This window comes from Diospyros lotus, chromosome 5, assembly GCF_014633365.1.
Source record: "Diospyros lotus cultivar Yz01 chromosome 5, ASM1463336v1, whole genome shotgun sequence".
Lineage (NCBI taxonomy): Eukaryota > Viridiplantae > Streptophyta > Magnoliopsida > Ericales > Ebenaceae > Diospyros > Diospyros lotus.
In genome coordinates this window covers 17490068-17506917 of record NC_068342.1, presented here as the reverse complement: position 1 = coordinate 17506917, position 16850 = coordinate 17490068, and the positions used below count along the sequence as shown (strand labels likewise).

Genomic DNA, 16850 nt, shown 5'->3' with positions numbered 1-16850 from the left:
AAAGAAAATGTAAGTTTCTACTCTCTAGTGTCATTTGTGACCGTGTCACCCTCTTAAAAGAGCTTTCTCAACCGGTGCTAGAAGTGTCTCTTGGAAAGTTTTCTTGATCATGTCATTTTGGGTCTAAGCAATAAGAAAAAAGAAAGTCCATTTTGCAATACCACTTGTGACCGTGTCAGTCTTTTTTTTAGGTGTTTTATCAACCATCAGTAGAAGCGTCTCCTCGAAGGTCCCCAACCACATCACATTGGGCTTCAATGATATAGAGAAAAATAGAATTTTCATACATGATAACAGATGTAAATGAGAAGCCAAAAAAAAGTACATTTTCAAAATCGATTTATTTTTTATGCAATACAAAAAATCACAAAATAAGAGTTTGTAAGTAGGAGAACCTCACCTCAACGTCTCTTTGGAGAAGATATTAGTTGCTTTTCCTAGTTTTCTGACCTCTCATTGGTCACCTTAATGGCAAGCTTCTTCTTCTCTTCATTTGTTTTCTCTTTTTCTTCTTTGTTTTCTTTCTTGTCTTAGACTTACTTCAAATCTCTCAAATGAGAGAACCTTCCCTAATTTATAAGACCCCTCGTCTTCCTATCGAGAATCAAATTAATAAGAGGGATTTTTTTGTATTATTTTTGTTTTTGAAGCTTTCTATTTTTGTGAAATATTTATGTATATACATATCAGTATGTAAGAAGAAGAAGAGAGTCAAGGAATCAATAGGGATGGCTTCCCCCTCGAGCATGCAGGCGAGTAGCTACCCGTTGTAAACTACGAGCATCTACTTGCTACTTAATTTCTTATCTACGATCCATTAAGGGGGAAGAGTCAACAGGTTGTAGCCCGTTAGCTCTCCCTCCTTCATATATATTTATATATAGGTCGAATAAACTAATATATCCCAAACTCAGGGTCAATTTTTAATTTTATCCAGATTTGACCTTTACTTCAATTTGGCCATCAAACTTTTACTTTTGTTTCAATTTTATCTTCGATCTAGCAAGCTTGTGTCCTACCTTACGTGACGGCTGATGTGGTGTGCTGACGTGTCCAATAATGGATAAGTCAGCAAAACAACACTATTTTTGGGTCATATCATCAATTTGCTGATCCAGATCCGCTCATCTAAAAATGGATTGGGTCAAACCAATCCAGATTTGACCCACATTCTTCCCCAAATCAGCTAGGGTTTGCTTCATCCATGCGCCGCCACCACTCTTTTCCTCCTTCATCGCCATCGACTACCTCTTTCTACCTCTCTTTTCATCTAATCACTACTGGCCACTCCATCTTCCTCACCAATATCATTGCCGGCATCTAGAGTCATTGGCTTGCTCCCATTAACGGCGCCCACAGAGGCTGTCGATCTAAACAAGAAGAATGAGGGGAGAAGACCAAAGGTCAAACGATTCAACCGGTTGAGAGGACAACGCTATGGCCAACAACGAGATTACGATCACGGCGATTTCATCATTCGCGTTTTCTTTTTCCTATTCATGGCTAACCCATAGCCACCGACTGTAACTGCTCCATCACCGTCGATCGAGTGGGTTTCCTCGATCTGCCTTCACCGACCACGACCGTTCATCATCGTCGGACATCACCCACCATCTGCTTGCTCAGATTGAACACCTTCCGTCGACTTGCTCTGATCATCTTCTCCGATTGACGCTGTTAACAACAAGCTAAAATTTGGGTTAACCCAACTTGGGTTTGTGTATTTGGTTATTAATTTTGGGTTTATGATTTTGGTTATTGATTTGTATATTTGATTATTGATTATGTGTATGCATATCTGATTATTTTGTGTATTTGATTATTAATTTGTGTATTTAGTTATTAACTTTTTTATATTTAATTATTGATTATTGAGTTTATGCATTCGATTATTAATTTTAGCAAAATGACGTCCTTTTGCCTTGTGCATCGTGGTAAGAGTAAGGTAAAATGACGTCGTTTTGCTATTGTGTCTATTATTAGACACCTCAGCATACCACATTAGCTGCCACGTAGGTAGGGACACACGCTTGCTCAATCGAGGATAAAATTGAAACAAAATTAAAAGTTCGATGACCAAATTGAAATAAAGGTTAAATCAAGATAAAATTGAAAATTGACCTAAAGTTCAGGCCGGCCTTATATATATATATTATACTTTATTATAATACATATAAATATATATATCTATACATCTATCAAACCCAAACACATGTGTATCCACATATTTTTAAATCAATTGACCCACTTACTTGGCTAATTAAATTTTTCTTAAAATCAAGTCTCAAAATATTCTAAAATATTTTGGAGTGTTACAACCAACCCCCTTAAAGAAATTTCATCTTCTAAATTTTTCTCAGCATATACTTGTAATCGCCAACAAATAAAATGATTATCAACTCCATCAAAGCACTTAGTTTCCTTAACAAAACAAACAATTCAACATTTCAGAATATTAGAAACAAAATTGATTGTCACTTGGTCAAAATGCTTGATTTCATTAACGAGTCAAAACATCTTAATATACTTTAAAAGATTATAGTCTCCAAGAAACAAGATTGACTATTATGTAGAGATTGTTAGCTTAAGAGGGGTGAATTAAGCTTTTTTCACCATTTTAAAAAATAAGAATTTAAATAAAAAAGGAATTAAAAATTATAGCATGCAAGATATATAGTGGTTTGGTTTATACCTAGTCCACTACCTTGGTTCCTCACCAAGGATTTAGTCAAACCAATCATACTGGGTTGCTTTTGAAGCAAGTTCAGCTAGAAACCTTTACAATTATAGTTTTTCAATTGGTTCAACCATAATCAATTCCTTTTATCAGGGTAAGACTTAACTTTTACAGATTCACAAAGAAATGGGAACAAAATAATTCAAGAGAAGAAGATGATATTACAAATTACAAAAGTGATTAGTGGTTAATTTGGTAAAAATTTTGTTATAATTATACCCTTCTTTTGATCTTAAAAATGGTTTAAATTAGATATTAATATATATTTTATGGTTATATGCAAGTTTAAATTGAAAAATGAATGAAATGAAATTTTAAAGTAAAATTTAATAATAATAATAATAATAATAATAATAATAATAATAATATATAAAATACATATACATCATTATATGCTTGCATGTAATATATATATATAATATAATCTAATATATATATGTGCCATGTGTAATACATATATATATATAATATATAATTTATTAATAACATTAAATTATTTTTTTAGGCATGAAGAATTCAAGTCCATGAAGAAATCAAACCTATGAAGAAATCAAGCCCATGAAGAATCAAGCCCATGAAGAATCAAACCCATGAAGAATTCAAACCCATGAAAAATTAAAGTCCATGAAGAATTCAAGCCCATGAAGAATTAAGGCGCAATTTGAGCAACCTATGGAAGATATTATTTGGAGAAAGCCCAAGGATTATTTTTAATCCTATTGAAGATCAAAAATCAATTTATAGAAATCTATTTTTATTTTTTAATGTGAGTGCTTTATTAGGTGTGTTTTTTAGCTAAAATCCATTTAACTATTAAGTGTGTATTATAGCTAAAATCCATTTAACTTTATGAGTGCTTTATTAGGTATGTATTTTAGCTAAAATCCATTTAATATTAGGTATATATTATAGCTAAAATCCATTTAACTTTAAGTGTGTGAGTGCCCATTAGATATAATTATGTCTAGTTGAATAATTAAAATTGTGTGGTTTGTATTGCATCTTGTGGCCTATAAATAGCTCACTTGATTGCATTTGTAAGTGTGATTATTATTCTTGAATCAAAGTTTAGTTATTTCCTTAGAATTCTCTTTTTGAGAATTGCTTTTGTTTTATCTCATTTTCTTTAGTATTTTCTCTTGTGATTTTACTTCTTTCTTTTTTCTTTTAAATTCTTATGTTATTTATGGTTACTTTATTATTCACCGTCTAAATGGCCGGTTAGTTTATGTTTTTAAATTTCTGCAATTTTAATTCTTGTCTTTTAATTATCCACCGCCTATATGGCCGGTTAGTTTCTGCTATTTTAATTCTTGTCATTTAAATTCTGTTATTTAAATTATGTCGTTTAAATTCATGTCAATTAACTTTTAAATGGAAATGAGTAGCTAAATCTAATCTTGGGTTAAGGCAATGATAGTGTCCAACGCCAATGATTCCCAAAGAAAGCTGCGCTTTAAATGAGTAACATTAATTTAAATTTCAGTATAAGTGTGTCTTAATTATTGAGAAATCACTAGGTTTGGATTGGAGCGTAAGCCTAACTTAGAGCTTTCATGTCACGCATGAGAGTTACTAGAACTGGAAACGCTATCATACCCAAACCCGGATGATTAATTTAGTTGTCTTGTATATTAATTGTAATTGGATTTATGGTAGTTTCTTAAATTAGAATCTCACATATCATGTATGGGGATTGCTTAAACTAGAACTATCATAATCTCTAATTGCATTTAATAACAAACCCTCATATCTGAAATTAAATTAATGTTACTAACCTTATCTGTTAAAATTTGGGAATCAACAGGTTGGCACTGAAATTGTCTTAACTCAAGTACTATCCAATTTTATATTCTCACTTTAAGTATTTATTTCAATTATTGCCTTAATTTATTTCCTAGTATCTGTTGTTTAAAAAATCATAAAAAAACCTTGTTGTCAATTTGTCCAAATGTGTGTGTGCTTGTGTGTGACATTCTTTTTATTTTGCCATAAATAAATCTCTTAGTGGACGACCTGGACTCATTCAAAAAATATAAATTTAAATTTGGACTACAACTGCACTCGTACACTGACGAGTATAAACCTCTCACCTAAATAAAGAAAAAAATATAAAATTTTTATTGTGTTTTATTTTGTGTTTTAATTACAGGGTGGGAGTGCAGTCAAAAAGCTTCTCTTGATGATACAAAGAGATAAGAGAATTTTTGAAATAGGCATTATCTCTTTTTAATGGCTCAAGTAAAAATAATCTTTGAAAGCACTTTGAGGTCTCGAGAGTTCACTATTTGGTGTTCAAAATGTTCTCTTTTCTTATCAGGCTTCAACCCCTTTTATAGTCTTCTAGTTTTGAATGTTTAGCTGGCTTGCCCTTAAATAAATAGAATGTTCTTTTTGTTTTTGAGTCACAACTGCTAATTTTTATCTCTAAAAACCTCAAACAATCAGTTAGATATTCATAAATTATGCACATGTGTTGTCTGAAGATCATTTAATGCACTGAAATGTAAAGACAAATTGCATTTAATGAGTTGTAATGATTATATTTTTTAAAATTAGACAAGTGTTATTCGCGTACAAGCTTGTGTTTACTTGACTAAGTTTGATCTTTATTCAATTATATAGATTTTGTAATTGATTACTTTTGCTACTTACTTGAGTACAAATTTCCTTTTACTTGAGTAAATTTTTGTCATAGAAAAGTTCAACATATACTTGCAAAAGACTATATACTCGAATACAAAATGATCTTTACTCGAATGCAAATTTTCATACTTGATTAGATTTAAGATCCAGAGACTTGGCTTATTTTTTACACATATTTACTCAAGTACATATCATATATTACTTGATTACAATTTTAAACACTCGAATACAAAAACCATCCAGAAACTAACAAAAATTCTTAAGGATATATACTCGATTACAAAAAGTGCTCACTTGAGTATAGATGTATCATTACTCAATTACAAAAATTTATTACTTTTGACTCGACATAAACTTGCATTACCTACTCAAATACAAACTCTTGACTTGGAAATTTTACTCAGGCTTTTCTGATCACTAAAATGCTCGATTAATATGAACTTATTACTTGATTAACAAAAGCTATATCTTGACTTGAGTTGAAAGATTTACCTGATTAAAAACTTGACTTTGAATGATTTACTCGATTAACAACTTGACTAATTTGATTACTTTACACATCATACTTAATTGTTTTGGTCATCATCTTTTAACCAAATTTACCAATTTTCTTATTAAATAAAAACAACAAATTTCTCAACATGTCACTCGATCAAAATGCTTAGTTTCATTAACGAGTCAAAAGGCCTCAACATTTTAGAAGATTATGGTAAGTTTTTGTAACACCCCAAGTTTAGAAGTCCTAAACCTAGATGTGTTAACGTTCACCTTACTTTAAATGTAGAAATTATTTTGTTTTTAGCTTATTTTTTTGAAAATAAAATTCTATAAAAGTTTCGACAGAGTGTCCCCTGTAAATTAGACTTAGCCAACCTATAGAGGAACAACGCACCCACAACAATAGAAATATTAACCAACTAAACCAAAACTATCTTATTTGAAACTTCAAGATTAAACAATTAAGAAAATGGGTAAATAAATGAATAACGAACAAGACAAGTCCAAAACTAAAACGCTATGCCATGGGTCACTGGGTGAGTCTGCCTCCAAGCGATCTCCTCAACTCATCTAGCTCTCATCACCTGAAATGTGGGGAAAATAAAGAGGTGAGCTAAAGCTCAGCAAGTAAACTCCATGCACATGATGCATACTCGTGACATGCAAAGTTTGAATAAAGTTCAAAAAATGAATCCCCATTTATTTTAACTTTTCAAAACATTTCATTACTATCGTGAGCTCACGGGGTGTGTCATCTAGCCAATCTGTAGTGGGCACTTCTTATTTGGAACCAGATTCATTCCACCCGTAGTACCGCAAATCGGTTAAAAATTTCTTTCTACTTTCAACTTTCACATTCACATTTCTTCACAGGTCGGGTGTGTCGGTCTCCCATGCCCCATTTCCCACTCACATTATTCATGGCATAGACATTCACCCATTTCCTTTAAAACTTGAGTTACATATCTTTGAAAGAAAATTTACACCTTTTACACATCTTTCATGTGAAAAACATTTAACCTTCTCTAATCAATGCCTATGCGTGCTCATTGATGCAATGACATGTCATATATACATGCTTAATCATTTTCATTGTATGTAAGGAAATGACACAAAAAAACGAGAAGATTTAGCATTAAATATCTACAAGCCAACCATAAAGCACAATGTTTCCACATTAATCGTTCAACATGAGATGAAAATTAGAGAGAGTCTACTTACCTGAAGCCTTCAAAGTTCACTTCTTGGATTTGCAAGTGGAGGAGTCTTAGTTGCCCACGACGTCAATGTGCCAAAAATCCTAATTTATTATCATTCATTTTAAAAAATTTCAATAATTCTTACCTTCTAAACATAACTCCAATTCACTACAATATTTTCTTAAGTTAATTTATTATAACACTACATGTATAACCAGCATTAAATGAAAAAATATAAAGAAAACATTTAGAATAGAGACCTACTAGTGAAACACTACCCATTTACGAATTCAAATTGTCGGCCCTTACGAAGACAAGCATAAACTGAAATTCTTACCACAAAACCGCATGAATCCAATTTGATGGGATAAATAACTCATAGAGATACATTCTCAACTCAATTCACATCAAGATTCAGATTACAAGACCCACATAATATTTTTCCAAATCCACAAACAGAAATTTCTTTTTTTTTTCTCTGGCAGCATGCAGTAACATTTTAAAAAATTATTCAAAAATAGGAAACAATGTTGTAAAATTATAAAATTTACAAAGAATATATTAAACTCTTATAAGTTCATCATATAAAAATTTGACCTCATTACAGTAACGTTTGGGGTTCCAAAATATTTTTCTATCCTCCAAAACACTGTTCTCGTATAAATCTGTCCATGTATACGAAAAATGTCATAAAAACTTCTACAAGTCTCCGAATGATGTCATTCCGAGTCCAGATGATAGACACTCACAGGGGGTAATTTTCCAATTTGAATCTCCCAAAAATTCAATATATACAATTTTTGACGAATTTTTAAAATTGAAGCAAGAAAGCTGTAGAATCTAGGCAGCATTGTTATTCTATTAAATCTATCAAAATTACATGCCTATAATACCCAATCAATATAAAATCAAACCATTCATATGTATTATACCACATATATGTATATATATTGTATGTAAAATACAAATCTTATTAAAGGCTGATTTGGAGAAAATTAAATAAAAGAAAAGTTACCTTCTCCTCCTTATTCTTCTTATTCTTCTTCTTTTTCTTCTTCTTCTTGTTGAGGGGTGATGTGTGTGTTGAGAGAAAAGAGAAGTGAGATGTGTGAGGGAAAGAGAGGGAGGTGGGGTTTGGAAGGGGGAAAAGAGATGTATTAAGGTTTTTTTCTCTTTTTTTTTTATTAGGTCTTGAGTAGCATGGGCTTTAATTGGGCTTTTGGGTTTTTTTTTTTTTTTTCTCACCCATTGGGCCAATAATGAGTCTCTTATAAATTAAACCCAACATTAAATTAATTTGTGTTCTAGATCCTATTGAGTGCTATTTAAAAATTTCAAACCCAAATAAATACATTTAGCCACTTGAATTGAATTTGATTAAATTATAATACACTTAGAAATTTTTAAATCAATAGTAACACATTGAACTGCATAATAACAAATTATAATTTTTTTTTTCTAATTCGCACATTGAGCGTGATGGCATCCATTTCCTTCCACTGCATAACAAGGCTCAATAATCGATAGTAATAATTATAATTAAATCATTTATATAGGCATAAGCAATAAAATTACGCAAAATTTATAAATGCATGTAAAATGACATTCGGTGTTACAACTCGATACAGAGAAGATTAGCATGGCCCCTACGCAAGGATGACACGCACAAATCAAGAAATAGATCCAAATAAGAATTGCCTACTGCATTTTGATTGGCTAGATGACACACCCTGTGAGCTCACGATAGTAATGAAATGTTTTGAAAAGTTAAAATAAATCGGGATACATTTTTCGAACTTTATTCAAACTTTGCATATCACAAGCATGCATCATGTGCATGGAGTTTACTTGCTGAGCTTTAGCTCACCTCTTTATTTTCTTCACGTTTCAGGTGATGAGAGCTAGATGAGTTGAGGAGATCGCTTGGAGGCAGACTCACCCAGTGACCCATGGCATAGGGTTTTAGTTTTGGACTTGTCTTGTTCGTTATTCATTTATTTACCCATTTCCTTAAATGTTTAATCTTGAAGTTTCAAATAAGATAGTTTTGGTTTAGTTGGTTAATATTTCTATTGTTGTGGGTTTGTTGTTCCTCTATAGGTTGGCTAAGTCTAATTTACAAGGGACACTCTGTCGAAACTTTTATAGAATTTTATTAAAAAAAAAGCTAAAAATAAAATAATTTTTGCATTTAAAGTAAGGTGAATGTCAACACATCTAGGTTTAGGACTTTTAAACTTGGGGTGTTATAGTTTTTTGACTCTACTTCCATTTTCTCAAACAATGAGATCACCTTGTTCCTCATAATTTGCTTGTGGCAATCCAAGATTAGCTTTAGTGACTCTAGATAAGTCAAATTATCTCTAAGTTTGATTGTCTCTATGCAAATCTCATGCGTTAGGTTCGGTAAGTGCTTTCAAAGTTGTGACAAGTGAAAGACATTGTGAATATTGGATAAACTCATCGAAAGTAACGAACAATATGCCAACGACCTAATTTCTTTCATGATCAGATATGGTCCTATGTATCGTGGAGTTAACTTCCTTTTCTTGTTGTCTCATTTTTCCAAATGCTTGGAAGACAACTTGAGATACAATCAATCTCATACCTTAAATTCCAAGTTGTGTTATCTCTATTCAATGTATGACTTTTGTCTTCTGTGTAGCTCGGATACTCTCTTAGATTTGTTGTATCTTCTCAGTTGTCTCTCATACCAACTCGAGTTCCGTAATCTATTTCTCTTTGATATCAGTTCAACAAATGGGCAATCAACACTTCCTTCTATATAGTGCCTCATAAGGAGCGATTCGAATACTACTATAATAACTATTATTATATGCAAATTCCGTCAATGGTATATTGTAATACCCCGAGAACCCAATGTTAAGTACAAGAAAGGATTCTAGAGAAGCTAGTATATATATTGACGATAGTAAAAAAGGAAACAATACCAGCTGAATATCTTTTGGGCTGAATGTGGATAAAAAACTCCCAGGTTAAGCGTGCTTGAGCTAGGGTAGCTTAAGGATGAGCGACCCCTGGGAAGTTCGCATAGGCCCATCAGGGTAAAGTTGATACGATCATTCCTATCGCTCGATGCGGGATGTTATAAGTGGTATTAGAGCCAACCCTTGGAGAAGATGATCCGATGAAAGCGAGAAGTGGCGCCGGGGCGTGAGGGCTTGAACAAGAAGCGACTTTTGGTAGGCTTCTAGGATGGCATCCCCCAAAGGGGAGAAGAGCCGGGACTGGCTGCACTTTCACCTTGTAATTAAAGAAAAAAAAAAATACAATAAACTTTTATATTTTTTTCTTTATTTTGGTGAGATGTTTATACTCATCAGTGTACGAGTGCAGTTGTAGTCCAAATTTAAATTTGTATTTTCTGGATGAGTCCAAATCGTCCACTGAGAGATTTATTTATGGCAAAAGAAAAAAAATGTCACACACATGCACACGCATTTGGACGAATTGGTAACAAGAATTTTTATGGATTTTCAAATAACAGATACTAGGAAATAAAGCAACACAGAAGTTGAAATAAACGCTAAATGTGAGAATATAAAATTGGCTAGTACTTGAGTTAAGATAATTTCAGCACCAACCCGTTGATCTCCAATTTTTAGCAGAAAAGATTAGCAACATTAATTTAATTTCAGATATAAGGGTTTGTTATTAAATGCAATTAGAGATGATGATATATAATTCTAGTTTAAGCAATCTCCATACATGATATGCGGGATTCTAATTTAAGCAACTACCATAAATCCAATTGCAATTAATACACAAAATAACTAAATTAATCATCCGGGTTTAGATATGATAGCGTTTCCAGTTCTAGGAACTCCTATGTGTGGCATGAAAGCTCTAAGTTAGGCTTACGCTCTAATCCAAACCTAGTGATTTCTCAATAATTAATACACACTTATACTGAAATTAATTAAATTAATGTTACTCATTTAAAACACAACTTTTTTTGGAAATCATTAGCATTGGACACTGTCATTGGTTTAACCCAAGATTGGATTTAGCTACTCATCTCCATTTAAAAGTTAATTGATAGGAATTTAAATAGCGTAATTTAAATAACAAAGTTTAAATGACAGGAATTAAAATAGCAGAAATTAACCGGTCATTTAGGCGGTGGATAATAAAAAGACGTGAATTAAAATTGTAGAAATTAAAATAGCAGAAATTAACTGGCCATTTAGGCAGTAGATAATAAAGTAATAATAAATGATATAAGAATTCAAGAGAAGAAAGAAAGAAAGTAAGATCACAAGAGAAAATAATAGAGAAAAGAAGAGAGAACAAGAACAATTCTCAAAGAGAAAATCTAAGAAAACAACTAAGTTTTTATTCAAGTATAATAATCGCACCTTACAAGTGTAATCAAGTGAGCTATTTATAGCCCACAAGATGCAATACAAATAACACAATTTCAATTATTCAACTAGACATAATTATATCTCATGGGTACTTACACACCTAAAGTTAAATGGATTTTAGCTCAAATACGCACTTAAAGTTAAATAGATTTTAGCTAAAATACACACATAATAAAGCACTCATAAAACAAATATTTAAAAATAGAAATAAATTTCTACAATTGGATTTTTGGTCTTCATTAGGATTAAAAATCCTTGGACATTCATTAAGATTAAAAATGCTTGGGCCTTCTCCAAATGATGTCTTCCATAGGCTGCTCAAGTTGGGCCTTAAACATGCGCTGGGCCTTGGGCTTTCAATTTAATGGGCATGCGCTGGGCCATTTCTTCATTCCAACTTGCAATTAAATGTGGGTCTTCCTTGAACTTTAATGATTCGAGCCTCCAATTTAATAGTTCATGCATGCCTGTAATTCAAATATTATTTTATATTATATATATATGTTATATATTACATATATATGCTTCACGCATGGCATTCAATTTTTATATATTATATATTTCCTTGAACTTTAATGATTCGAGCCTCCAATTTAATAGTTCACGCATGCCTGTAATTCAAATGTTATTTTATATTATATATATGTTATATATTACATATATATGCTTCACGCATGGCATTCAATTTATATATATTATATATTATAGATATATATTATATATATTTTAAATAACTATTCAATTAAACCAATTTAAAATCAAAATAGAGGTTATAATTATAACAAAATTTTACAAAATTAACCACTAATCAAGGACTAGTTGCTCTGATATCAATTATAACACTCCGTTTTCCAAGCGTGTTATAACTTGGGACAATTTTGGAAAATAATTTTTTTTCTTTTTCAAAACAAACGCAAAACCATATCATTTCTTATATCTATCCCAAAATTTTTATTCATCTATCTCAAATGAGAATTATCATAAACATCAAATGCGGAAGTTAGAATCGAACATTAACTTTAACATTAACCATAAATAAGGTTATATATCATCATTCTTCAAAGCGTTTAGAATTTAAAGTAGCAGAACTTAAATACATAGATAGCATAATCATAAAGCCATTACATCATGCATTTTGCTAAGTGCCATTACATGCCTATTTCATCCTCGTTTTTGCTACAATATCCATCTGGAACGTTTGAATATTCCAGGGGCAAAGCCCAGGTTAGATGATGAATCATCTAAGTAAGGGTACAATAATCATACTTCGTGCATGGATGCAATATGCAACATGTCTTTTCCTTTTCCTTTCAGTTTGAGCCGACCGTAACTTAATGCTACTTCCTATTTTTTCGGCTTCATGACCATGTTGAGGTGTATGGGTGCACCCTTGGTAAAGTAGCGGTACTGACCTGTACTCTCAAACCGTTATGCGATGCATGATCAATAATATCAATATGTATATATGCATATTTATCATAGTATGTAAATGCAGTCTACATGACATATTCACATCAAGGCATGACAACATGATACAATAATTTACATAAAACTGGGTGTAGGATTGCACTACTTTCAAATCATATCATTTTGCAAGAAATTTACATTTAATTTGGTAGAACCACTCATCTTTGAATGCGACTTATTACTGAAATCTCGAAATTCGTGATGACCTCGGTTTACGTGCTAAGATCTAATAACCATACTCTTGATCAAATCTTGACTCCTCAATAATCATTGGCTTTATTCATGACTTTCAATAATCTATTTTCCATAATTTTTCTCTTATTTTTTCCCCTATTCTCTTTTAAAAAATTCCCAAATAAATATCTTTTAAATTTTTTCTCTAAATAATTTTGCAATAGAAATTCCTAAAATATTTTTCTAATTTTTTTTCCAGAAAATACCAACCTTGCACGCGCCCCCACGCATTGACCATGAGCCTAGAAGGTTGACTAGAGCGTGAAAGCTACGCGCTGGTCGTCTTTTACCTTGCTCCGGTCCCCCGCTATGCTCTGATCTTGGATTTTCTCATACCTCTGGAAAGCTCACATTCGGGCAATCACTTTGGTGATAGAATTGAGCTGATGTGGTATCCACCAAGAGGGAGGGTGAATTGGTATATAAAAAAAATTCTTTTGGAAAGTGAAAATATTTTTGTGTAAAGAGGAATAATTATGTGGTCTTATTGATGATTACACAAAGTCAAAAGTGCAACGATGCAAACTTAAAAGAGAAAGTATAAAGAGTAGTGAAGACACATATTTATAGTGGTTCAGCCTTCCAAGCTTAATCCACTACCTTAGTTATCCACTAAGGATTTTAAAACCAATATCACTATCAACCCCCTACTCAATATGAGCAGGTCCTCTAGTCCTTGACTAGGCAATGTACAACCTCCCAATTTAATGGCCCTCTAGCTACTGTTAGGAAGAAATACAAACAATGAAGTAGAGAATCTAAGAGTACAACTCTTAGTTACAATTTTCTCTCTTTAAATAAATAAACGAGGCTTAAAAGTAATAGAACAGTATATATCAAAGCCTCTTAAATGAGAGTACAGAGAGAAAAAAAGATGAAATTCGATATAACAGTGAAGGCACGATCGTTCAAGATATTCAATGGTTTTTCAGCAGCCTTTAATGCATCTTCAACCACCTATTTATAGTTGATGGTGGGTATGTTTGAATTTTGGACCGTTGTGGGTGGTTGGCGAGCATTTAATGCAACAAAAAACTAGCCATTATAAAATCTGTGAAACACAATAGTCAACAGAGAAAAAGATTAGTCGACTATTTTTACAAGTAAAATTAAGAATAGTCGATAGACATAAACTGATAGTCAACTATTTCTAATACAAAAATCCAATAGTCGACAGACATACTTGAATAGTCGACAGTTGCTGAAATGTGAAGAAATTTTTGAATTTCATGAACAAAAATAGTCGACAGATCAGAAGGCATTGTCGACTATCCTTACTCGATAGTCGACAGATGTTAAAATAGTCGACAGATGCTTGAATAGTCGACAGAACAATCAAAATAGTCGACTATTTCAATGCATAGTCAACAGAATGAACCTGATAGTCGACTATTCTTTTGAAAATCTTGAATTTTCAATACATCCTTATTCGATTCTTTTAAAAACTCATTTTGATCATCTTGAAAGCAAGTTGAGATTATCAAGAGTTATAATTTGAAATAAATCAATCTTAACAAGCAAGTTGAAATTATCAAAGGTTATAATTTGAAACAAATCAATCTTAACAAGTATACTCAATATTTCATATCTTGCTTTAAGATTTATATACTAAAAATGCATTTTCTCATTCATATAATCCATATAGTAGAAATTGATTTTCATATAGTCATTATCAAAACTATTTTATTACTAAGAGTGAAATATCATTTGGTACCCCTCTTGGCCTGAAACAACACTCAAAAGTACCTTAAAATGTCAAAAAACCAATAGAATTTAGCCATCGCCTCGAGCTTTCGGCCACCCTCGATTACCCCCTCAAAACACTTTGAAATTTTTTTAAAATCTCCAGAAACAATCCTCACACCATTGAAAGCAAAAGCCCCTTATTCATGACTCTTGATTTGCTCTCAAACGTAAGAAAATTGAAGCTTAAACTTTGATGCATTCGACCACATTCGAACCTCTATTTATACATGTTCTTGAGACTTAAACGAGCCATACCTAATCTAATCCAAGTCATTAATTCTTGATATGACCTTTCTTCGCCTCAAATCTCGATGATTTGCTTCGAAAATCTCTTTCTTGAATTTTCGGTGAGGCGCATCCATGCTTATTTGTACATTACTCGATCTCGACCATTCCTGGCCTTTTCTCGACCCATGACCTACCAAATCAACTCCCCATGATGTGGGGCCCATGCTCATGTCCTTAGATGGCCTTAACGGCACCGACCGGTGGCTGGTCGATGATGACAGTGGTGGCCGACGACCATGGCTGCTTCACATTCTTCATTTTTATTTTTTTTTTGCATTTTGATCCCCTAAATTTTCTAAGTATTTTTTAGGCCTTTCCGAGATGCCCATTGAGTTCCCAAAAATTCCCCTATGACCCTTAGAGTTTCATTTTTCATAAAATGCACTCCGAGTTTCGTTTTACCATTTTTCGACAAAAATTCAAAAATTACACTTAGGTTCAAAACTTGTGAGAAATCACGCTTGATAGAAACTTGATCGTTTTACCTCGAACCCTCTTCAGGGTTGTTTCTTATGCAAAATTTAACTTTTCTCAAGGTTCTGGTGTCTTTTTGGAAGTCTCTTACGCTAATTTAGTTTTCTAGGTTGTATCGAAGTTGTATTGAAAACAGTCTCCGATTGGGTTTCTTTAGGCATTAAAAATCCTATCTTAATACGTTTGTCTTGGATATCTCTTTCTTTTGGGCATGTACGTACTAGGGTATTCCCTTCTGTCAATTTGGTTATTTGAGATCTTTAAACTGTCTCTCAGATTCTCTTAATGTCACAAAGTACGCAATATTTCACCAAATAACATCATATTTATTTATTTAAAATTGGGATATTACATCGAGTATCATCATTCTTTAGTCAAGTAACATACGTTTTAGTTGAGTAATGACTAATACCATTGATGAGCTTAATTGAGTAATCTTATCAAGCAGTCGAGTAACATCTGAACTTAATCGACTAATTCTTAAGATAACTCAACTAACTGTGCATCTTATTCGAGTAACATCATGTTTTATTTGACTAATATAGTGTTGAAATTAAAAAATATAACTGTTATAGACAACATTAAATGCGCACAGTTTTTGATTTTCAGACAATATGACCATTACAAAAGTTGTCTGAATGAACTTTCATGTAATTTATCAATGTTTAAACTTCAAGGACAAATACTAATCGTTGGAATGCAAAAGTATAATATTATTTGTTGATTCATTGGTCTTCAAGTTGTTATTTTTTAGTATAAAGTTATTAAGTGCATTGAAGAAACGAAAGCTAATTCTAATAAGAATTCTCTCGAGGAGAATGAAAAAGAAAAGAAGGAAAAAGAAAATTTGAGCTAATCAAAGACAACATTTCATGTATTCTCCTACCTTCAAATCTTTGAAACCGTGTGAGAGAATGAAGTGCTTTTACTTCCCATCATTTTATTCTCTCTAATTATATTTTAAATCTCTCTTCTTCATTCATTCATATTCTTTTAAGGTTGTTTGTGTTTCATTGTGAGCTTTTGCTCAATTATTTTCTTTTCCAAATTTGCTGTAAAGGTTGTTTCCTTATCCCTTGGAAAGGCTTGTAAAGGTTACTGTTGATCTCTTAAAAGCAAAGCTTTTAACTGATTTTGTAAAAGTTGAGATTATAACTGAATCTATAAAAGCTA

At 32.1% G+C, this 16850-nt stretch overlaps 1 pseudogene; it reads left to right on the top strand.

The window, feature by feature from the left end:
* The first annotated feature begins 8680 nt into the window (after positions 1 to 8680).
* LOC127802964 (U6 spliceosomal RNA) lies at positions 8681 to 8772 on the top strand (annotated as a pseudogene).
* The last annotated feature ends 8078 nt before the right edge of the window (positions 8773 to 16850 follow it).